The sequence below is a fragment of the Artemia sp. Qi Xiang Cuo genome, chromosome 1 (genome assembly GCF_049724085.1).
Source record: "Artemia sp. Qi Xiang Cuo chromosome 1, ASM4972408v1, whole genome shotgun sequence".
Classification (NCBI taxonomy): domain Eukaryota; kingdom Metazoa; phylum Arthropoda; class Branchiopoda; order Anostraca; family Artemiidae; genus Artemia; species Artemia sp. Qi Xiang Cuo.
Window position 1 is genome coordinate 77,767,232 of NC_142794.1, and position 12,305 is coordinate 77,779,536.

Here is a 12,305-nt window from a genome sequence, read left to right on the forward strand (position 1 = left end):
AAAATTTCTTCTTCTCCTTCCTATGAACCGATATACATGGCGAGCCCAAGATGACAGTATTTATTTTTAAGAAACAGATTAGCCGGGATGATGGTTGAAGCCCGGAGGTCGATAGCGATAACCAAAAAAGAGAGAAAAAAACAAAAAAAACGGCGGCAGAGTAGTGTCGACGCCGCCGCTAGAAGCAGCGGCGGCGGCAGCGCGCGGATGCAAGCTCTGTGGCGCGCTACCGGTTTTGTTTCGGCGGTGTGCCGCCGATTTTTTCTCGGCGGCGCACCGCCGACTTTTCTGCGCGGCTTCGGGGTCTAATTTCAACTATATTCAACAAAATGACTATCTAAAAATGTTGATTGGATTTGTTTCAAGACATGCTGGGCGTGAGGGGCAGGATGCCCTCTAAAAACTTGTGGCTCTTGAAAGCGCACTGGAACTTTCAATTTCCAATCGACTGAGCTCCTTTCGAAGTTTTTATAACAACTATTTATTTACATATTGCCTTTATCAGAAAAAAATAATAAATAATATATTTTGCCCATATCGCTTTTTAACTAAGGTAGTGCAATTGCGCTTCCTGTTGTAAAAGTGTTCACCGTCGTTAAGTTCATGACATAAAATTCCTGCCGATCCTTCATTTGATTAATTAAAAAAAAAAATTCCATAAAACAAGTTTTTAAAGAACAGTAAAGCACTCCATTAAACCAAAAATCAGCAAAAATCAAATAAATTAATCTACCAAGCGTGAAACTACCACAAATCAGCATCGATAAATAAACGAAACCCAAAACGAGGATAAATTACAATAAATAACCGAGTCAAACTCAAAACGAGCAGAAATTAACATGAGTAGCACACAAAACTCCTATGCCTTCCCAAGGCCATAACATAATTTGCACTTTACTAAAAAAAATATATATATTTTCACTTTTATAACTTTAATTACTCAAATAATATTAACATTTTGATTACTAAATATCAGTATATGTATATTAAACTGACAATGCCCATTCATTTGTATTTTCTTTTCAGTAAAGGGCAAAATATGTTCTGGCCTTGGGAAGGCTTAGGGGTTTTGAGCCCTACCCATGTTAATTTCTGCTCGTTTTGAGTTTGACTCGATTATTTATTGTAATTTCTGTTCGTTTTGGGTTTCATTTATTTATCGATACTGATTTCTGGTACTTTCACGCTTGGTAGATTATTTGATTTGATTTTTGCTTATTTTTGGTTTAATGGAATTCTTTACTTTTCTTTGAAACACTTGTTTTGTGGAAAAAGTTTTTTTAATTAATTTCTGTTCATTTTATATTGACATAGAAAATAGAAAATATTACTTCAAATCTTTTCGTTTTTGTTACAGACTTTATGCTTGGCCAGCTATTTGTCTGCTGGAGAAAAACTTTCAGCAATTTTTAATAGCATTAACCCTTTCAAAAAAATGGAAACAAACAATACCTGCTCTAGTTGACCTGAAATAGAAAACTTGATACCATTCGCAAAAAAATCTCTTTACTTTATTTGATAGCCTGGATACACTTACGCTATTTTGGTTTGGTTAAATTTTAAGAGCAAAAGCAGCCCCAAAAGTTTTAACATGATACCCTCATTCGTTCTTGGGATACCGCTGAGATGCCTTATTGGGAATTAGCACAAACACAGTGCATTTTTATTTAATCTTAAGGCAACATCTAGTTTTCAAACATATTGGGCAAATGGGAGGGTGGGCGTGGGAGAGGGACTAGTTGCCCCCAAATCTCTTTTGACTATTAAAAAGGGCGTCGGCCCTTTTATTTTTAATCGAATGAGCTCTTTTTGAAGTTTCTTCGACAACTCCTTCGATACGAAGTGCCCTGGTCTAAACACAAAAAAAAATTAATAAAAAATTGTAACCATTTCAATTTCCAATCAAATGAGCCCTTTTGAAGTTTCTACGACAACACTTCCAATAAAAACCTTATATGCCCCAGGGCATAACTTACAACCCTTGCCCTGAGGGCTGGGGGGGGGGGGTGTTATCCTCAAAGATATAATTTCCAGAACTTTCGCCTACGTCGAAAAAAATAACTGTCTCAAAATTTTGATTGCATGTGTTTAGGGCAATGGTGGGCGTGAGAGGGGGGTTAGTTGCCCTCCAATCAATTCTGACTATTAAAAAGGGCACTAGCCCTTTCAATTTGCAATCGAATGAATCCTTTTTGAAATTTCTACGACAACGCTTTCTATAATAACCTTATATGCCCCAGGGCATAACTTACAACCCTTGCCCTGAGGGCTGTGAAGGGGGTATCATCATCAAAGACATAATCTCCGGCCTTTTCAACTACATTGAACAAAATGGTCATCTCAAAATTTTGATTGGATGTGTTTGGGGAAATGGTGGGCGTGGCGTAAAAGAACCTTAGTTGCCCTCCAATCACTTTCGACGATTAAAAAGGGCACTAGCCGTTTCAATTTCCAATTGAATGATTCCTTTTTGAAGTTCCTACGACAACGCTTTCTATATAAAAAACCTTATTTGCCCCCAGGCCATAAACTTACAACCCTTGCCCTTAGGGCCGTGAAGGGAGTGTGTTTCTCAAAAACATAATGTCCGGACTTTTTAACTACGTCGAACAAAATGGATATCTCAAAATTTTGATTTGATATGTTTGGGAAAATGGTGGGTGTGAGAGGGGTGTTAGTTATCCTCCAATCACTTTCGACTACTAAAAAGGCACAAGCCCTTCTAATTTCCAATCGAATGAGCCCTTTTTGAAGTTTCTACAACATCACTATCTATAAGAACCTTTTGTGTCCAGACGGCATAACTTACAACCCTTGCCCTGAGGGTTCTGAGGGGTTATCATCCTCAAACACCTAATTTCTAAAACTTTTAATTACGTTGAACAAAATGGCTATCTGAAAATTTAGATTCGATGTGTTTGGGAAAAAGTTGGGCGTGAGAGGGGGTTTATACAACCCTTACCCTGAGGGCTATGGGGATAGTTTCATCTTCAAAGATATTATATCCGGCCGGTTAAACTACTTTGAACAAATTGGCTATTTCCAAATTCGGATTGGATACGACTGGATAAATGGTGGGCGTGGAAAGGGTGTTCATTTCTTTCCAATCACTTTCGACTATTAAAAAAGGCACAAGCCATTTCAATTTCCAATCAAATGAGCCCTTTTTGAGGTTTCTACGACAACACTTTCTTTAAAAACCTTATATATATATATCCAGGGCATAACTTACAACCCTTGCCCTGAGGGCTGTGGGGGGGGAGGGGTTATCATCCTTAAAGACCTAATTTCCAGAACTTTCGACTACGTTGAACAAAATGGGCATTTAAAAATTTTGATTGGATGTGTTTGGGGAAAAGGTGGGCGTGAGAGGGGGGTTAGTTGCCCTCCAATCACTTTCGACTATGAATAACGGCACTAAACCTTTGAATTTCCAATCAAATGAGCCTTGTTTGAAGTTTCTACGACAACGCTTTCTATAAAAACCTTATATGCCCCCAGGGCATAACTTACAACCCTTGCCCCGAGGGCTCTGGGGGAATGTCCTCCTCAAAAACATAATTTCCATCTAGAAATCAACTACGCCGAACAGAACGGCTAGCTCAGAATTTTGATTGGGTGTGTTTGGGGAAATGCTGGGCGTTAGTTTCCTTCCAGTCACTTTTGACTATTAAAAAGGGCACAAGCCACTCTAATTTCCAATCGATTGAGCCCTTTTCGAAGTTTCTACGATGATTCCTTCGATACGAAGTGCCCTGGTCTAAAGAAAAAATAAATAAATAAATAATATATTGGGCCAACATCGTTCTTTACTTAGGCAGCGCGATTGCGCTGCCTATAATTCATCCGTTTTAATTTATAACGGGAGTAGAAATTTTGGCATTTTAACATTGGTCTTTGGCACAAATACTTTCTTCAAATTTTCAAATTAAGCTCATCAATCTATAAAACATTTTCAAACATGTGCTATACAACAATTTTTAAAGGTTTCTGGTTTTGTATAAACTTTCTATAGTAGCGTACGATTCCAAACAATGTACTAAGGTTCGACATACGTATGGAAAGAAGCAGGGAAGTAACTGAATAATTTTACATCACGTTCATACGGCCAAAGCTCTCGCTGTACCACTAGGCGTCCAGAGTATTGGATCGTCCAAAGTATTGGACCAGCTTGGCATTTATCAATACTTGCTCTAAGCACGGCTTCTCCATCCTGGCGTTTATCGCTCTTCCTTGTTGCTTTGGTCCTCCCAAGACTTGTGCCAAACTGTAAAATTATCAAAGAATGCATTGACAAATCTTATAAGCTGAAGTCGACACAGATCTAAAATTCTCCCAAAGCAAAATTAAGCCCAAGGCTCATGTTCGAAAGTTCCGGGTGTCCAGTGGACACGGTAACTACAATATTTCTCCGGGTTTCAACCTCCATTGGTAAATAATAATACCCGATTACCAAGGGCACAGTTTTCATTTACGCTTCAAATTGTCCTTACATGATTATTGTACATTCTCTCAGTCAGACATTTGGAATTCCATTGAAAGTATTAACTTACCGTAACTTGGACAAATGGTATCTGCTGTGTACTCATCATTTTCACCTTCTTTGTAACTGTTGCTATAGGTGAGTTCTGCTCATGAGTAGATGGCACCAGGATAAATATTATGTCTCTTTTTTCAGCTGTTACTGGACTAAATATTTTACAGCTTACCATACCCAATAGGGATTTCGTTCTATTCGCCTTGATTCTTCAGTGTACAGATTATGGATTTTAATATGGGTTTGACAAGGCTGGTCAAACGTGACGTCAGTATACTGTGGAAATCTTTCTCTGACGTCTTTATGTGTCTGTCTCTATTTATAGTACTATTTTGCTCCAGATGTGGTTTGGTGGGTAGCATTTTATCCTTGACATTCTTTCAGTTATTTAATCTGTGATTTTCTGGTTTCATGATGCCAATATTTTGGACAATATACAAGTACACTCGCAAAATTAATGACAAATAATATCCTTTGGACTTCTGTAGAATGGTCATATGTATGATCCATGGCTTTTGGCTCTTGTCGTTTTCCTCTGTCTTAATATTGTAGCTTGTTATTTGTTATTTTCAAAGCACATTAATAGGTCCCTGCAAAGAATATATATATATATATATATATATATATATATATATATATATATATATATATATATATATATATATATATATATATATATATATATATATATATATATATATATATATATATATATATATATATATATATATATATATATATATATATATATATATATATATATATATATATATATATATATATATATATATATATATATATATATATATATATAATAGGTTACATGTCTCCATTCTTCCTCTCGTCTTGACAATATATTTAACAGCCATATTTGGCAATTCATTCTCCTTTTTCCATTTATATCTTTTCTAATTTCCATTGGTCGTTGAGGATTGTGACTACACAACAGCCCAAACAGTGCAAACCTTGTAGCTTTTTGAGCAGTCTATCTGCAGCTAAATAAGAGATAAGGCAAGAAAAGATCTGCAATCATGGCTCTTCGAGTACACAGTTTTTTTTTACATTGGAATAGAAAGTATTAGACCAGCCTATGGGTGTTGGCCTTTTGCCAAGATTGGCTATGTTCCCAGCATAGCGTACACTTGATTTAGGGCCAGCACGGTGAAGTTGGTTACTCTATCGGTCAAAAGCCCTTCTTGGATGTCCACTCTTACAAACGACTCAATAAGTTCCTTTGCTGTCCTTTATGCATGAATTTCGTTGAAATCGCAAATGCAAAGCAAAAACCACAATCTACTGTTACAAGAATCCACCAATGTTGGAATTAGTTTTCCACTCAAGTCATTTAATTCAAATACTAGAATGTCTTACACGTGGCAAGACCCCTAATAATTTGAAGCTTAGGGCTTAATTTTGCACCCATATCGAGGGGATGGGTAGATATAACTGAATTGACGTTTTAACCTAAGAAAAACATCTTTCCATATCTCTGAAACTGGAACTTAAGTAGGGTTCGTGCTAGAGGTCCTCAGGAGTCAAACTTGCTTTAGGTTTGACCAAGCTGTAAGCTCAGAGTTTCTGTTTCCCTACACGTTTAGGGAACAACACTTATGTTTTGTTTTGGGGCTCTGTCAATCTTAAATTTGGATGGCTTTAAATTAGAATTTGACTTCTTGTTTTTTAAATTAATAAGCCTAATTATTTATTAATAAGCCTAATTAATAAGCCTAAATTTAAATTAAATAAGCCTATGGAACAACTTAATTTTTGACTGTAAAGTACAAAAGGCTCGTGAGAACTAACTTGAAATACTTGCATCACTAAAATGCTAAAAGAAGGAACTGTGATAGGTTTGGACGATTCTCTAAAAAAAATACTTATCAGGGATCCGGCATGTTCCCCTGAAAACTCCTTCATGAAAGTTCCACTGTGGGGAATTCCCCCTCGAAAATTTTCCCCAAATGTAAAATTAAGCAACCAAAGGGGAGTTAAGAAAAATAAAAAGAATGAGTAAACAAAGTGATCCCGGAATATTTTGTTTATATTCCAAAATACTCGTGGAATACATGGTGTAGAATCAAACTCTTTGTGGTAACGAACTGCAAGTGAGAAGTGAATTGGGCCAATTATAACCAAAAACTGTAAGAAAAAGGGATTTTGAAAACAATTGACGCATCAAAGGATTTGGCTTTTTAGGCTGATTCCTAATTAGTGAAGTTCATTAAGTATAATGCTACGCATCAAACAATACGAGCCTGAGAAAATTCTTATTATTTAAAAAAATGAAGAAAACACCCCACCTAAAAAAGTAATTGATCCCAATAAAAACCATACCATTAGATTCAGTATATTAGGATACCCCATTAGGAGATTTCTAGCTCTTATCTACAAAAATGTGGAATTTTACCATTTTTTCCTGAAGAAAAGTTACGGATGCGTCCTTATTTGTTTTTTGTTTTGTTTCCCAGCGATGATCGTGTCAATGCAATGCTCGTAGAAGATCGGGAAATGGCTCATTTGAACGGAAATTGAAAGTTCATGAGCTATTTCAAAGTGACTCATAACATTATGCCTCGAACAGTGGCGTTTTCTGCCATTTTGTGATATCAAACTACGATTTTGCCCCATGGGGGACCAAGTTGCTATCGACTAAAAACTGTGAGATAATCAATCGATTTAAAAGTAGCAAAAAAACATATTTTGAGCTTTCCAATGGTAGAGGAAGTACCTACTACTGTACGTTCCCCTCCTTCCCTGGAAAATTACGTAGTCCACAAAATAAAAGGTACTTCTGACGGGAAAACTTTCTGATGTACGCCTAGGGGACGATGCCCGACACTTTCTTGTAAATACGTCTTGAACACTTTTCAGAAGCTTTCTTTGCTTAAACTAATGTTTTGGGGCTCTGTCAATCTTAAATTTGGATGGCTTTAAATTAGAATTTGACTTCTTGTTTTTTAAATTAAATTAGAAAGGAATATCCCTTAAACGTATTTGAGAAGGAAAAATCTTGTGTGCCTAGTGAACGCCTAGTGTGCGAAAAAGGGAAAAATGTGCGCCTAGTGAACGTGTTTATGATCGTAAGGGTTGGACTGGCATAGTGTGCTATAGTTGTTGGGGGGAGGGGTTATCACACGTGCTGGGAGGGGGAAAGGCCCTCTTCCGATATATTCTGCGTTTCAGATAACAAATTTTCAGGGGGGTAATTTTAATAGAAGTATCACTCAAATCATACGGTAAAAATTACCAGCCAGACAGTAAAATCTGCCCCTCTCCCAAACTTTTTGGCTAGTGACACCTCAGGTTGGTACCAGCCCAAGTTCATGGGAAGTAATTACTCCTACTTCTTATTTTCAGACTGTTATCTTTGTATACTTCCATCATAAAACAGCTTTTCTGTGGTTGCCACTAATTTTATATTTTCAGATAATTTTCTTTGACCTTTATTTTAACCTGCTATGATAACTCAAACAAAAAGGACAACTTAATAAAATTAAAATAGTGAACCAGTTAAAATAAATAAAAATGTAAAAATTAGTAGTATGAAAAATTTTAGGTCTTACCTCTTGTTCACACTATAGAATATACTATAGAATGTAGTTTTTATCGTAGTTTCTCTTTGGTCGCTAAATTTTTTGTTTTGGGGTAAGTTATCGCGGGGGGGGGGGGCAGGGAGTGAGTTTTCCACTAGGGAGGGGGGCGTTTATCCACTGGGGATTTTCCACGGCAGGAATTTTCTGTAAGGAGAAATTCCCTAGGGGGGAATTTTTAAGAGTTGAGGGGGGATTTTCCAGTGGCTAATTTCCCGAGGAAAAGTTTTCGACGGGATGGGGGGACATTTCCCAGGGGATATTTTCTAGGTAAGCGGATTCTCATGGGGGGGGGGTGAAATAGTGAATTCTCATGGAGGGTTAAAAACAGAAGTTTTTTAAGATGTGAATTGTTGGTACAGTGCTGTCAATAACAGTCTAAACTGATAAAAAAACTAACACCCCTTTTTGCTCATGACAAGGTGTCTAACGAGGTCTATAGCAATTCTAAAGAAAGGGACTTCTATGATAATTAATAAAGAAAATACTTTTTCGGAACCGGTATTCTCATGTGACAATAGGCAGTCCTCGGTATGGACATATGATTTTGCACTGATTTCTGGACTCAAATTATTTTAAGCCATGGCACACTGACTTTGCTGCTAAGAAGTGACACGGAGTTCCAGAAATGGAAGCTTTTATTTCTGAGTAAAACCTAGGATATCTCGGTTTATTTTTATGACGCTGCATTTCTTTCTTTCAATCAGATTTTGTACTAGTTTGTACGACTTGTTTTCCTTTTTGCCTTTTAGGACGTGAGGCCTTTGGGAACTTCCCAAGAGTTTTCCAAAGGACAGTTGAATAATTCCCAATTTTCTCCCTGATTGTGCCATAAGCCATAGGAATTTGGAGAAGGGCTTCTTTAGTATAAGGGGAAAAAATTATAATACAACCTCAAAATTTGACAGAGAATTTATGGCCTTTTGCTATATTACAGATAGGAAACAGTGTGAAACTTAATAGTGTATCTAAATAATTTAAGGAGAATCGCTCTTTTATGTGCCTAAGTAGGGAGTGATAGTAAGACTTAAAAGGAATATATATTACTTTTATTAACTAAAGAGAAAGGTCATCGTACTCGCATTGTTCCCCCTCCTGTTTTTATACAAAAGCTGTGCAGTATTTTTGATGCTACAAATTTTTGTGGTTTCAAAGTTGAAGTTCGCTCATTACATACATCAACTAACCATTTAAGCTGAAAATGCCACAAAATGAAAATTTTTGAAAAGACTGTACTTAGCCAAAGAAGCCGGAGGAGGGGGCTGAATTCCAAAGCACTTCCTTCAAAATGTTAAATATGAAGGATTCACTTATTAAAGTTATAAGACCAGATCATCATTTTCTTTTTTTTTGGAACGAATATCACAAGCAAAGACTGTCATTTTTTTTCTTAAAAAACAGAAAAAAACTAAAACTGATGTAAATCAAATTCATCAATCAAATACATAATTCTTGCACAAAAGCAATAAGAAAAAAAAACATTCGAAATACATACAAAATCGAAAGAAGAACTCCAAAAGTTATGCCTAAAAATACAACATAAAAAGAAAAGGCTGGCTAAATACAAATAATTATGTTTCTGGGAATGACATAACCCCCCAAAGTCCGTAGTGCAATGACCGTAAACTATTGAAGCTGCCCTTAGTTTACATGTAAAACTTGTTATTTTGAAAAAAAGGCATGTATCATCCTGGGTCTTTGAAAGGCATAGGCTATAAATGTGAAGCTTTAAGGGAACGTTGAATAGGTATCGAACAAAATACAAGTGAACTATTTGCAGGGTACTTGTCAAATGATCGTTTCAACAATGTCTAAGGAACAGCTGAGGGTATTAAGATGAAACTTTCAGGGCATATTGAGAGAAATGTTGATTGAAAGAGAAAGAGTGATTGGATTGTGAGTGATTGGAAAAAGAAAGAGTGAAGAGTGATTGAAAGAGAAAGAGGGGGTAGTGGCCAAATTCCTGTTTATAGTAATTTTTGTTTGTTTTAACTTTGACTTGAATATACAATTTAAACTTTACTCGTTTCAAGTTTTATTAATTTATATACATCAGTATCTGTTGCTACTGTGTTTGATATGATTATTCATTTTAAATTGAATATTCTGTCCTGTTCCTTCTGTTCTTGTTCACTTTAAATTGAATTTCAAATTCTGTTCCTTTTGTGTGTTTGTTGGTTTTTTTTTGTAACAATTACTGCTCATTTGTAGTTTGAATTGTTATAGGACCTTATTTCTACTGACCTTAAGTTTAATACGGTTCTTTACTTTTCTTTGAAAAGTTTCCTTTTTGTAAAGTTTTATTTTAATTAATTACAATAAAGGCAGAAAAATTAACATTTATATACAGAGAATGCGAGTATGATTAGACTTTATCACCTTACAAACCCCTGAAGGTGACTTTGAACCACCTTTATATGGCCAGATGTACTTTTTAGACCTCGATAAAGCTGTTGAAGGATCAGGATTCTAACTCATAAGGATGCACAGCTTCATAGATAGAGAAAAATGGAGCAAGTTCAAAGGTCACGTGAAGGAAACCACAAAAAACATCCTCGGAGTTGTAAAACCAAACGCCAAAAAAGGGCCGCTGCATATAAATCGCTACGCCAAGAATGCCATAAGTCTGCTAGAGCCGACAGAAAGGCAACATGGCCAAATATGGCTGATGATATTGAAAAAACAGCCTCACGAAATGATAGCAAGGGAACTTTACCAGATTCCTGGAGAAAATACCGAGAAGAAAAAGCAATCTACCATCCCTCTGCTTAAATCCCTCTACTGCTCACAAGTAGGGAAAAACGTATTAAAAGGTGACGGGCACACTTCCAAGAATTGCTCAGACCGGGAATTACTAGCAGCGGAAACCATTACCCCGTAGCCTCAACCTTCAGAAAACCATTCTTATGAAAACGTGTCTACGGACCCACCTACTAGAGAGGAAGTAGTCCAGGCAATCCAAATGCTAAAAACCACAAAAGTCCGGGAATAGATGGCATCTCTGCTGAGCTGCTGAAAGCTCTGCCTGAGTTAGCCGCAGATAAGCTCCATGAACTTGTTACGGAAGTAAGGAACAATGAATACATTCCTGATGAATAGAAGACATTGATAATTGTCCCTATCTTCATAAAAGAAGACCGAATGGAATGTAAAAACTTCTAAGGTATATTCCTCATCCCCATTGCTTCAAAGATGCTCGCAATTATACTTCTAAATAGTTTCGAGACACTAGAAACTCCCAAACGCGACCCGACCAAGCAGGATTTAGACCAGGCATGGGCTGCTGTGATCACATCTTTAGCTTACGACAGCTCCTAGAATACCGCTTTAAAGACTAGCGGGAGACAATCCAAATATTCATTGATTTCGTCACAGCCATTGACTCAGTCCATCGGGACGTCATATGGGTCGCAATGAGAGAGGTTGGAGTCCCTGAGAAAATCATCGGACTGTTGGAGGTATACTGCACTGGAAGATAGTGAGCTATCGGATCTGGTCCTGATTGAGGAGGGTGTACGTCAAGGATGCGTTCTGTTACCGACCATATTCAACTTCGTCATTGATTGGATTCTCGGGGCCCTCAACAAGTATAAAGGTGTGGAAGTAAGCCTATCCTTCTCAGTGACGGATCTTGATTACGTTGATGATTTTCACATACTTGCTGAGTCTTTTACAGATACCCGTAAAGTAGCAAGTAGAGCACTCTTGACTGGCCTCCAAATAAGTCTACCGAAGACGAAAACGATGCGGACAGCTGGGATGGATGGCACCCCTGTGACCCTAAATGGTTTGTCACCTTGAGGATGTTTAGTCATTCAAATACCTTGGCTCAATGATAAATACAATTGGGGAATCATCAGAGGAGATCCGGAATCGCATATCCTCAGCATGGAACATCTTACTGTAGCTGAAGAACTCACTTTGGAAGCGTAGCAAAATCTCTCCACGCACAAAAACCCGAGTTAACTAAGCCATGGTACTCTCTGTTCTTTTCTATGGGTGTAAAAGTTTGTCACTGAAACCAGCGGAAGCGTCAAACTCTGATGTTGTCAAAATGAGGCGTCTGAGGTAGTTTGGCCACACCATGCAGAGATCAGAAGAACATATTACCAAAAAATGCCTCAAATGTCTTCCATTACCATCATGAAAGAAGAAAGCATTGGGACAAAAAAAAATAT

At 37.1% G+C, this 12,305-nt stretch overlaps 1 protein-coding gene across 1 annotated transcript in view; it reads left to right on the forward strand.

The window, feature by feature from the left end:
• Nucleotides 1-12,305, forward strand: part of LOC148956746 (uncharacterized) — an 85,153-nt gene that overhangs the window by 31,309 nt on the left and 41,539 nt on the right. The window lies entirely within an intron of this gene.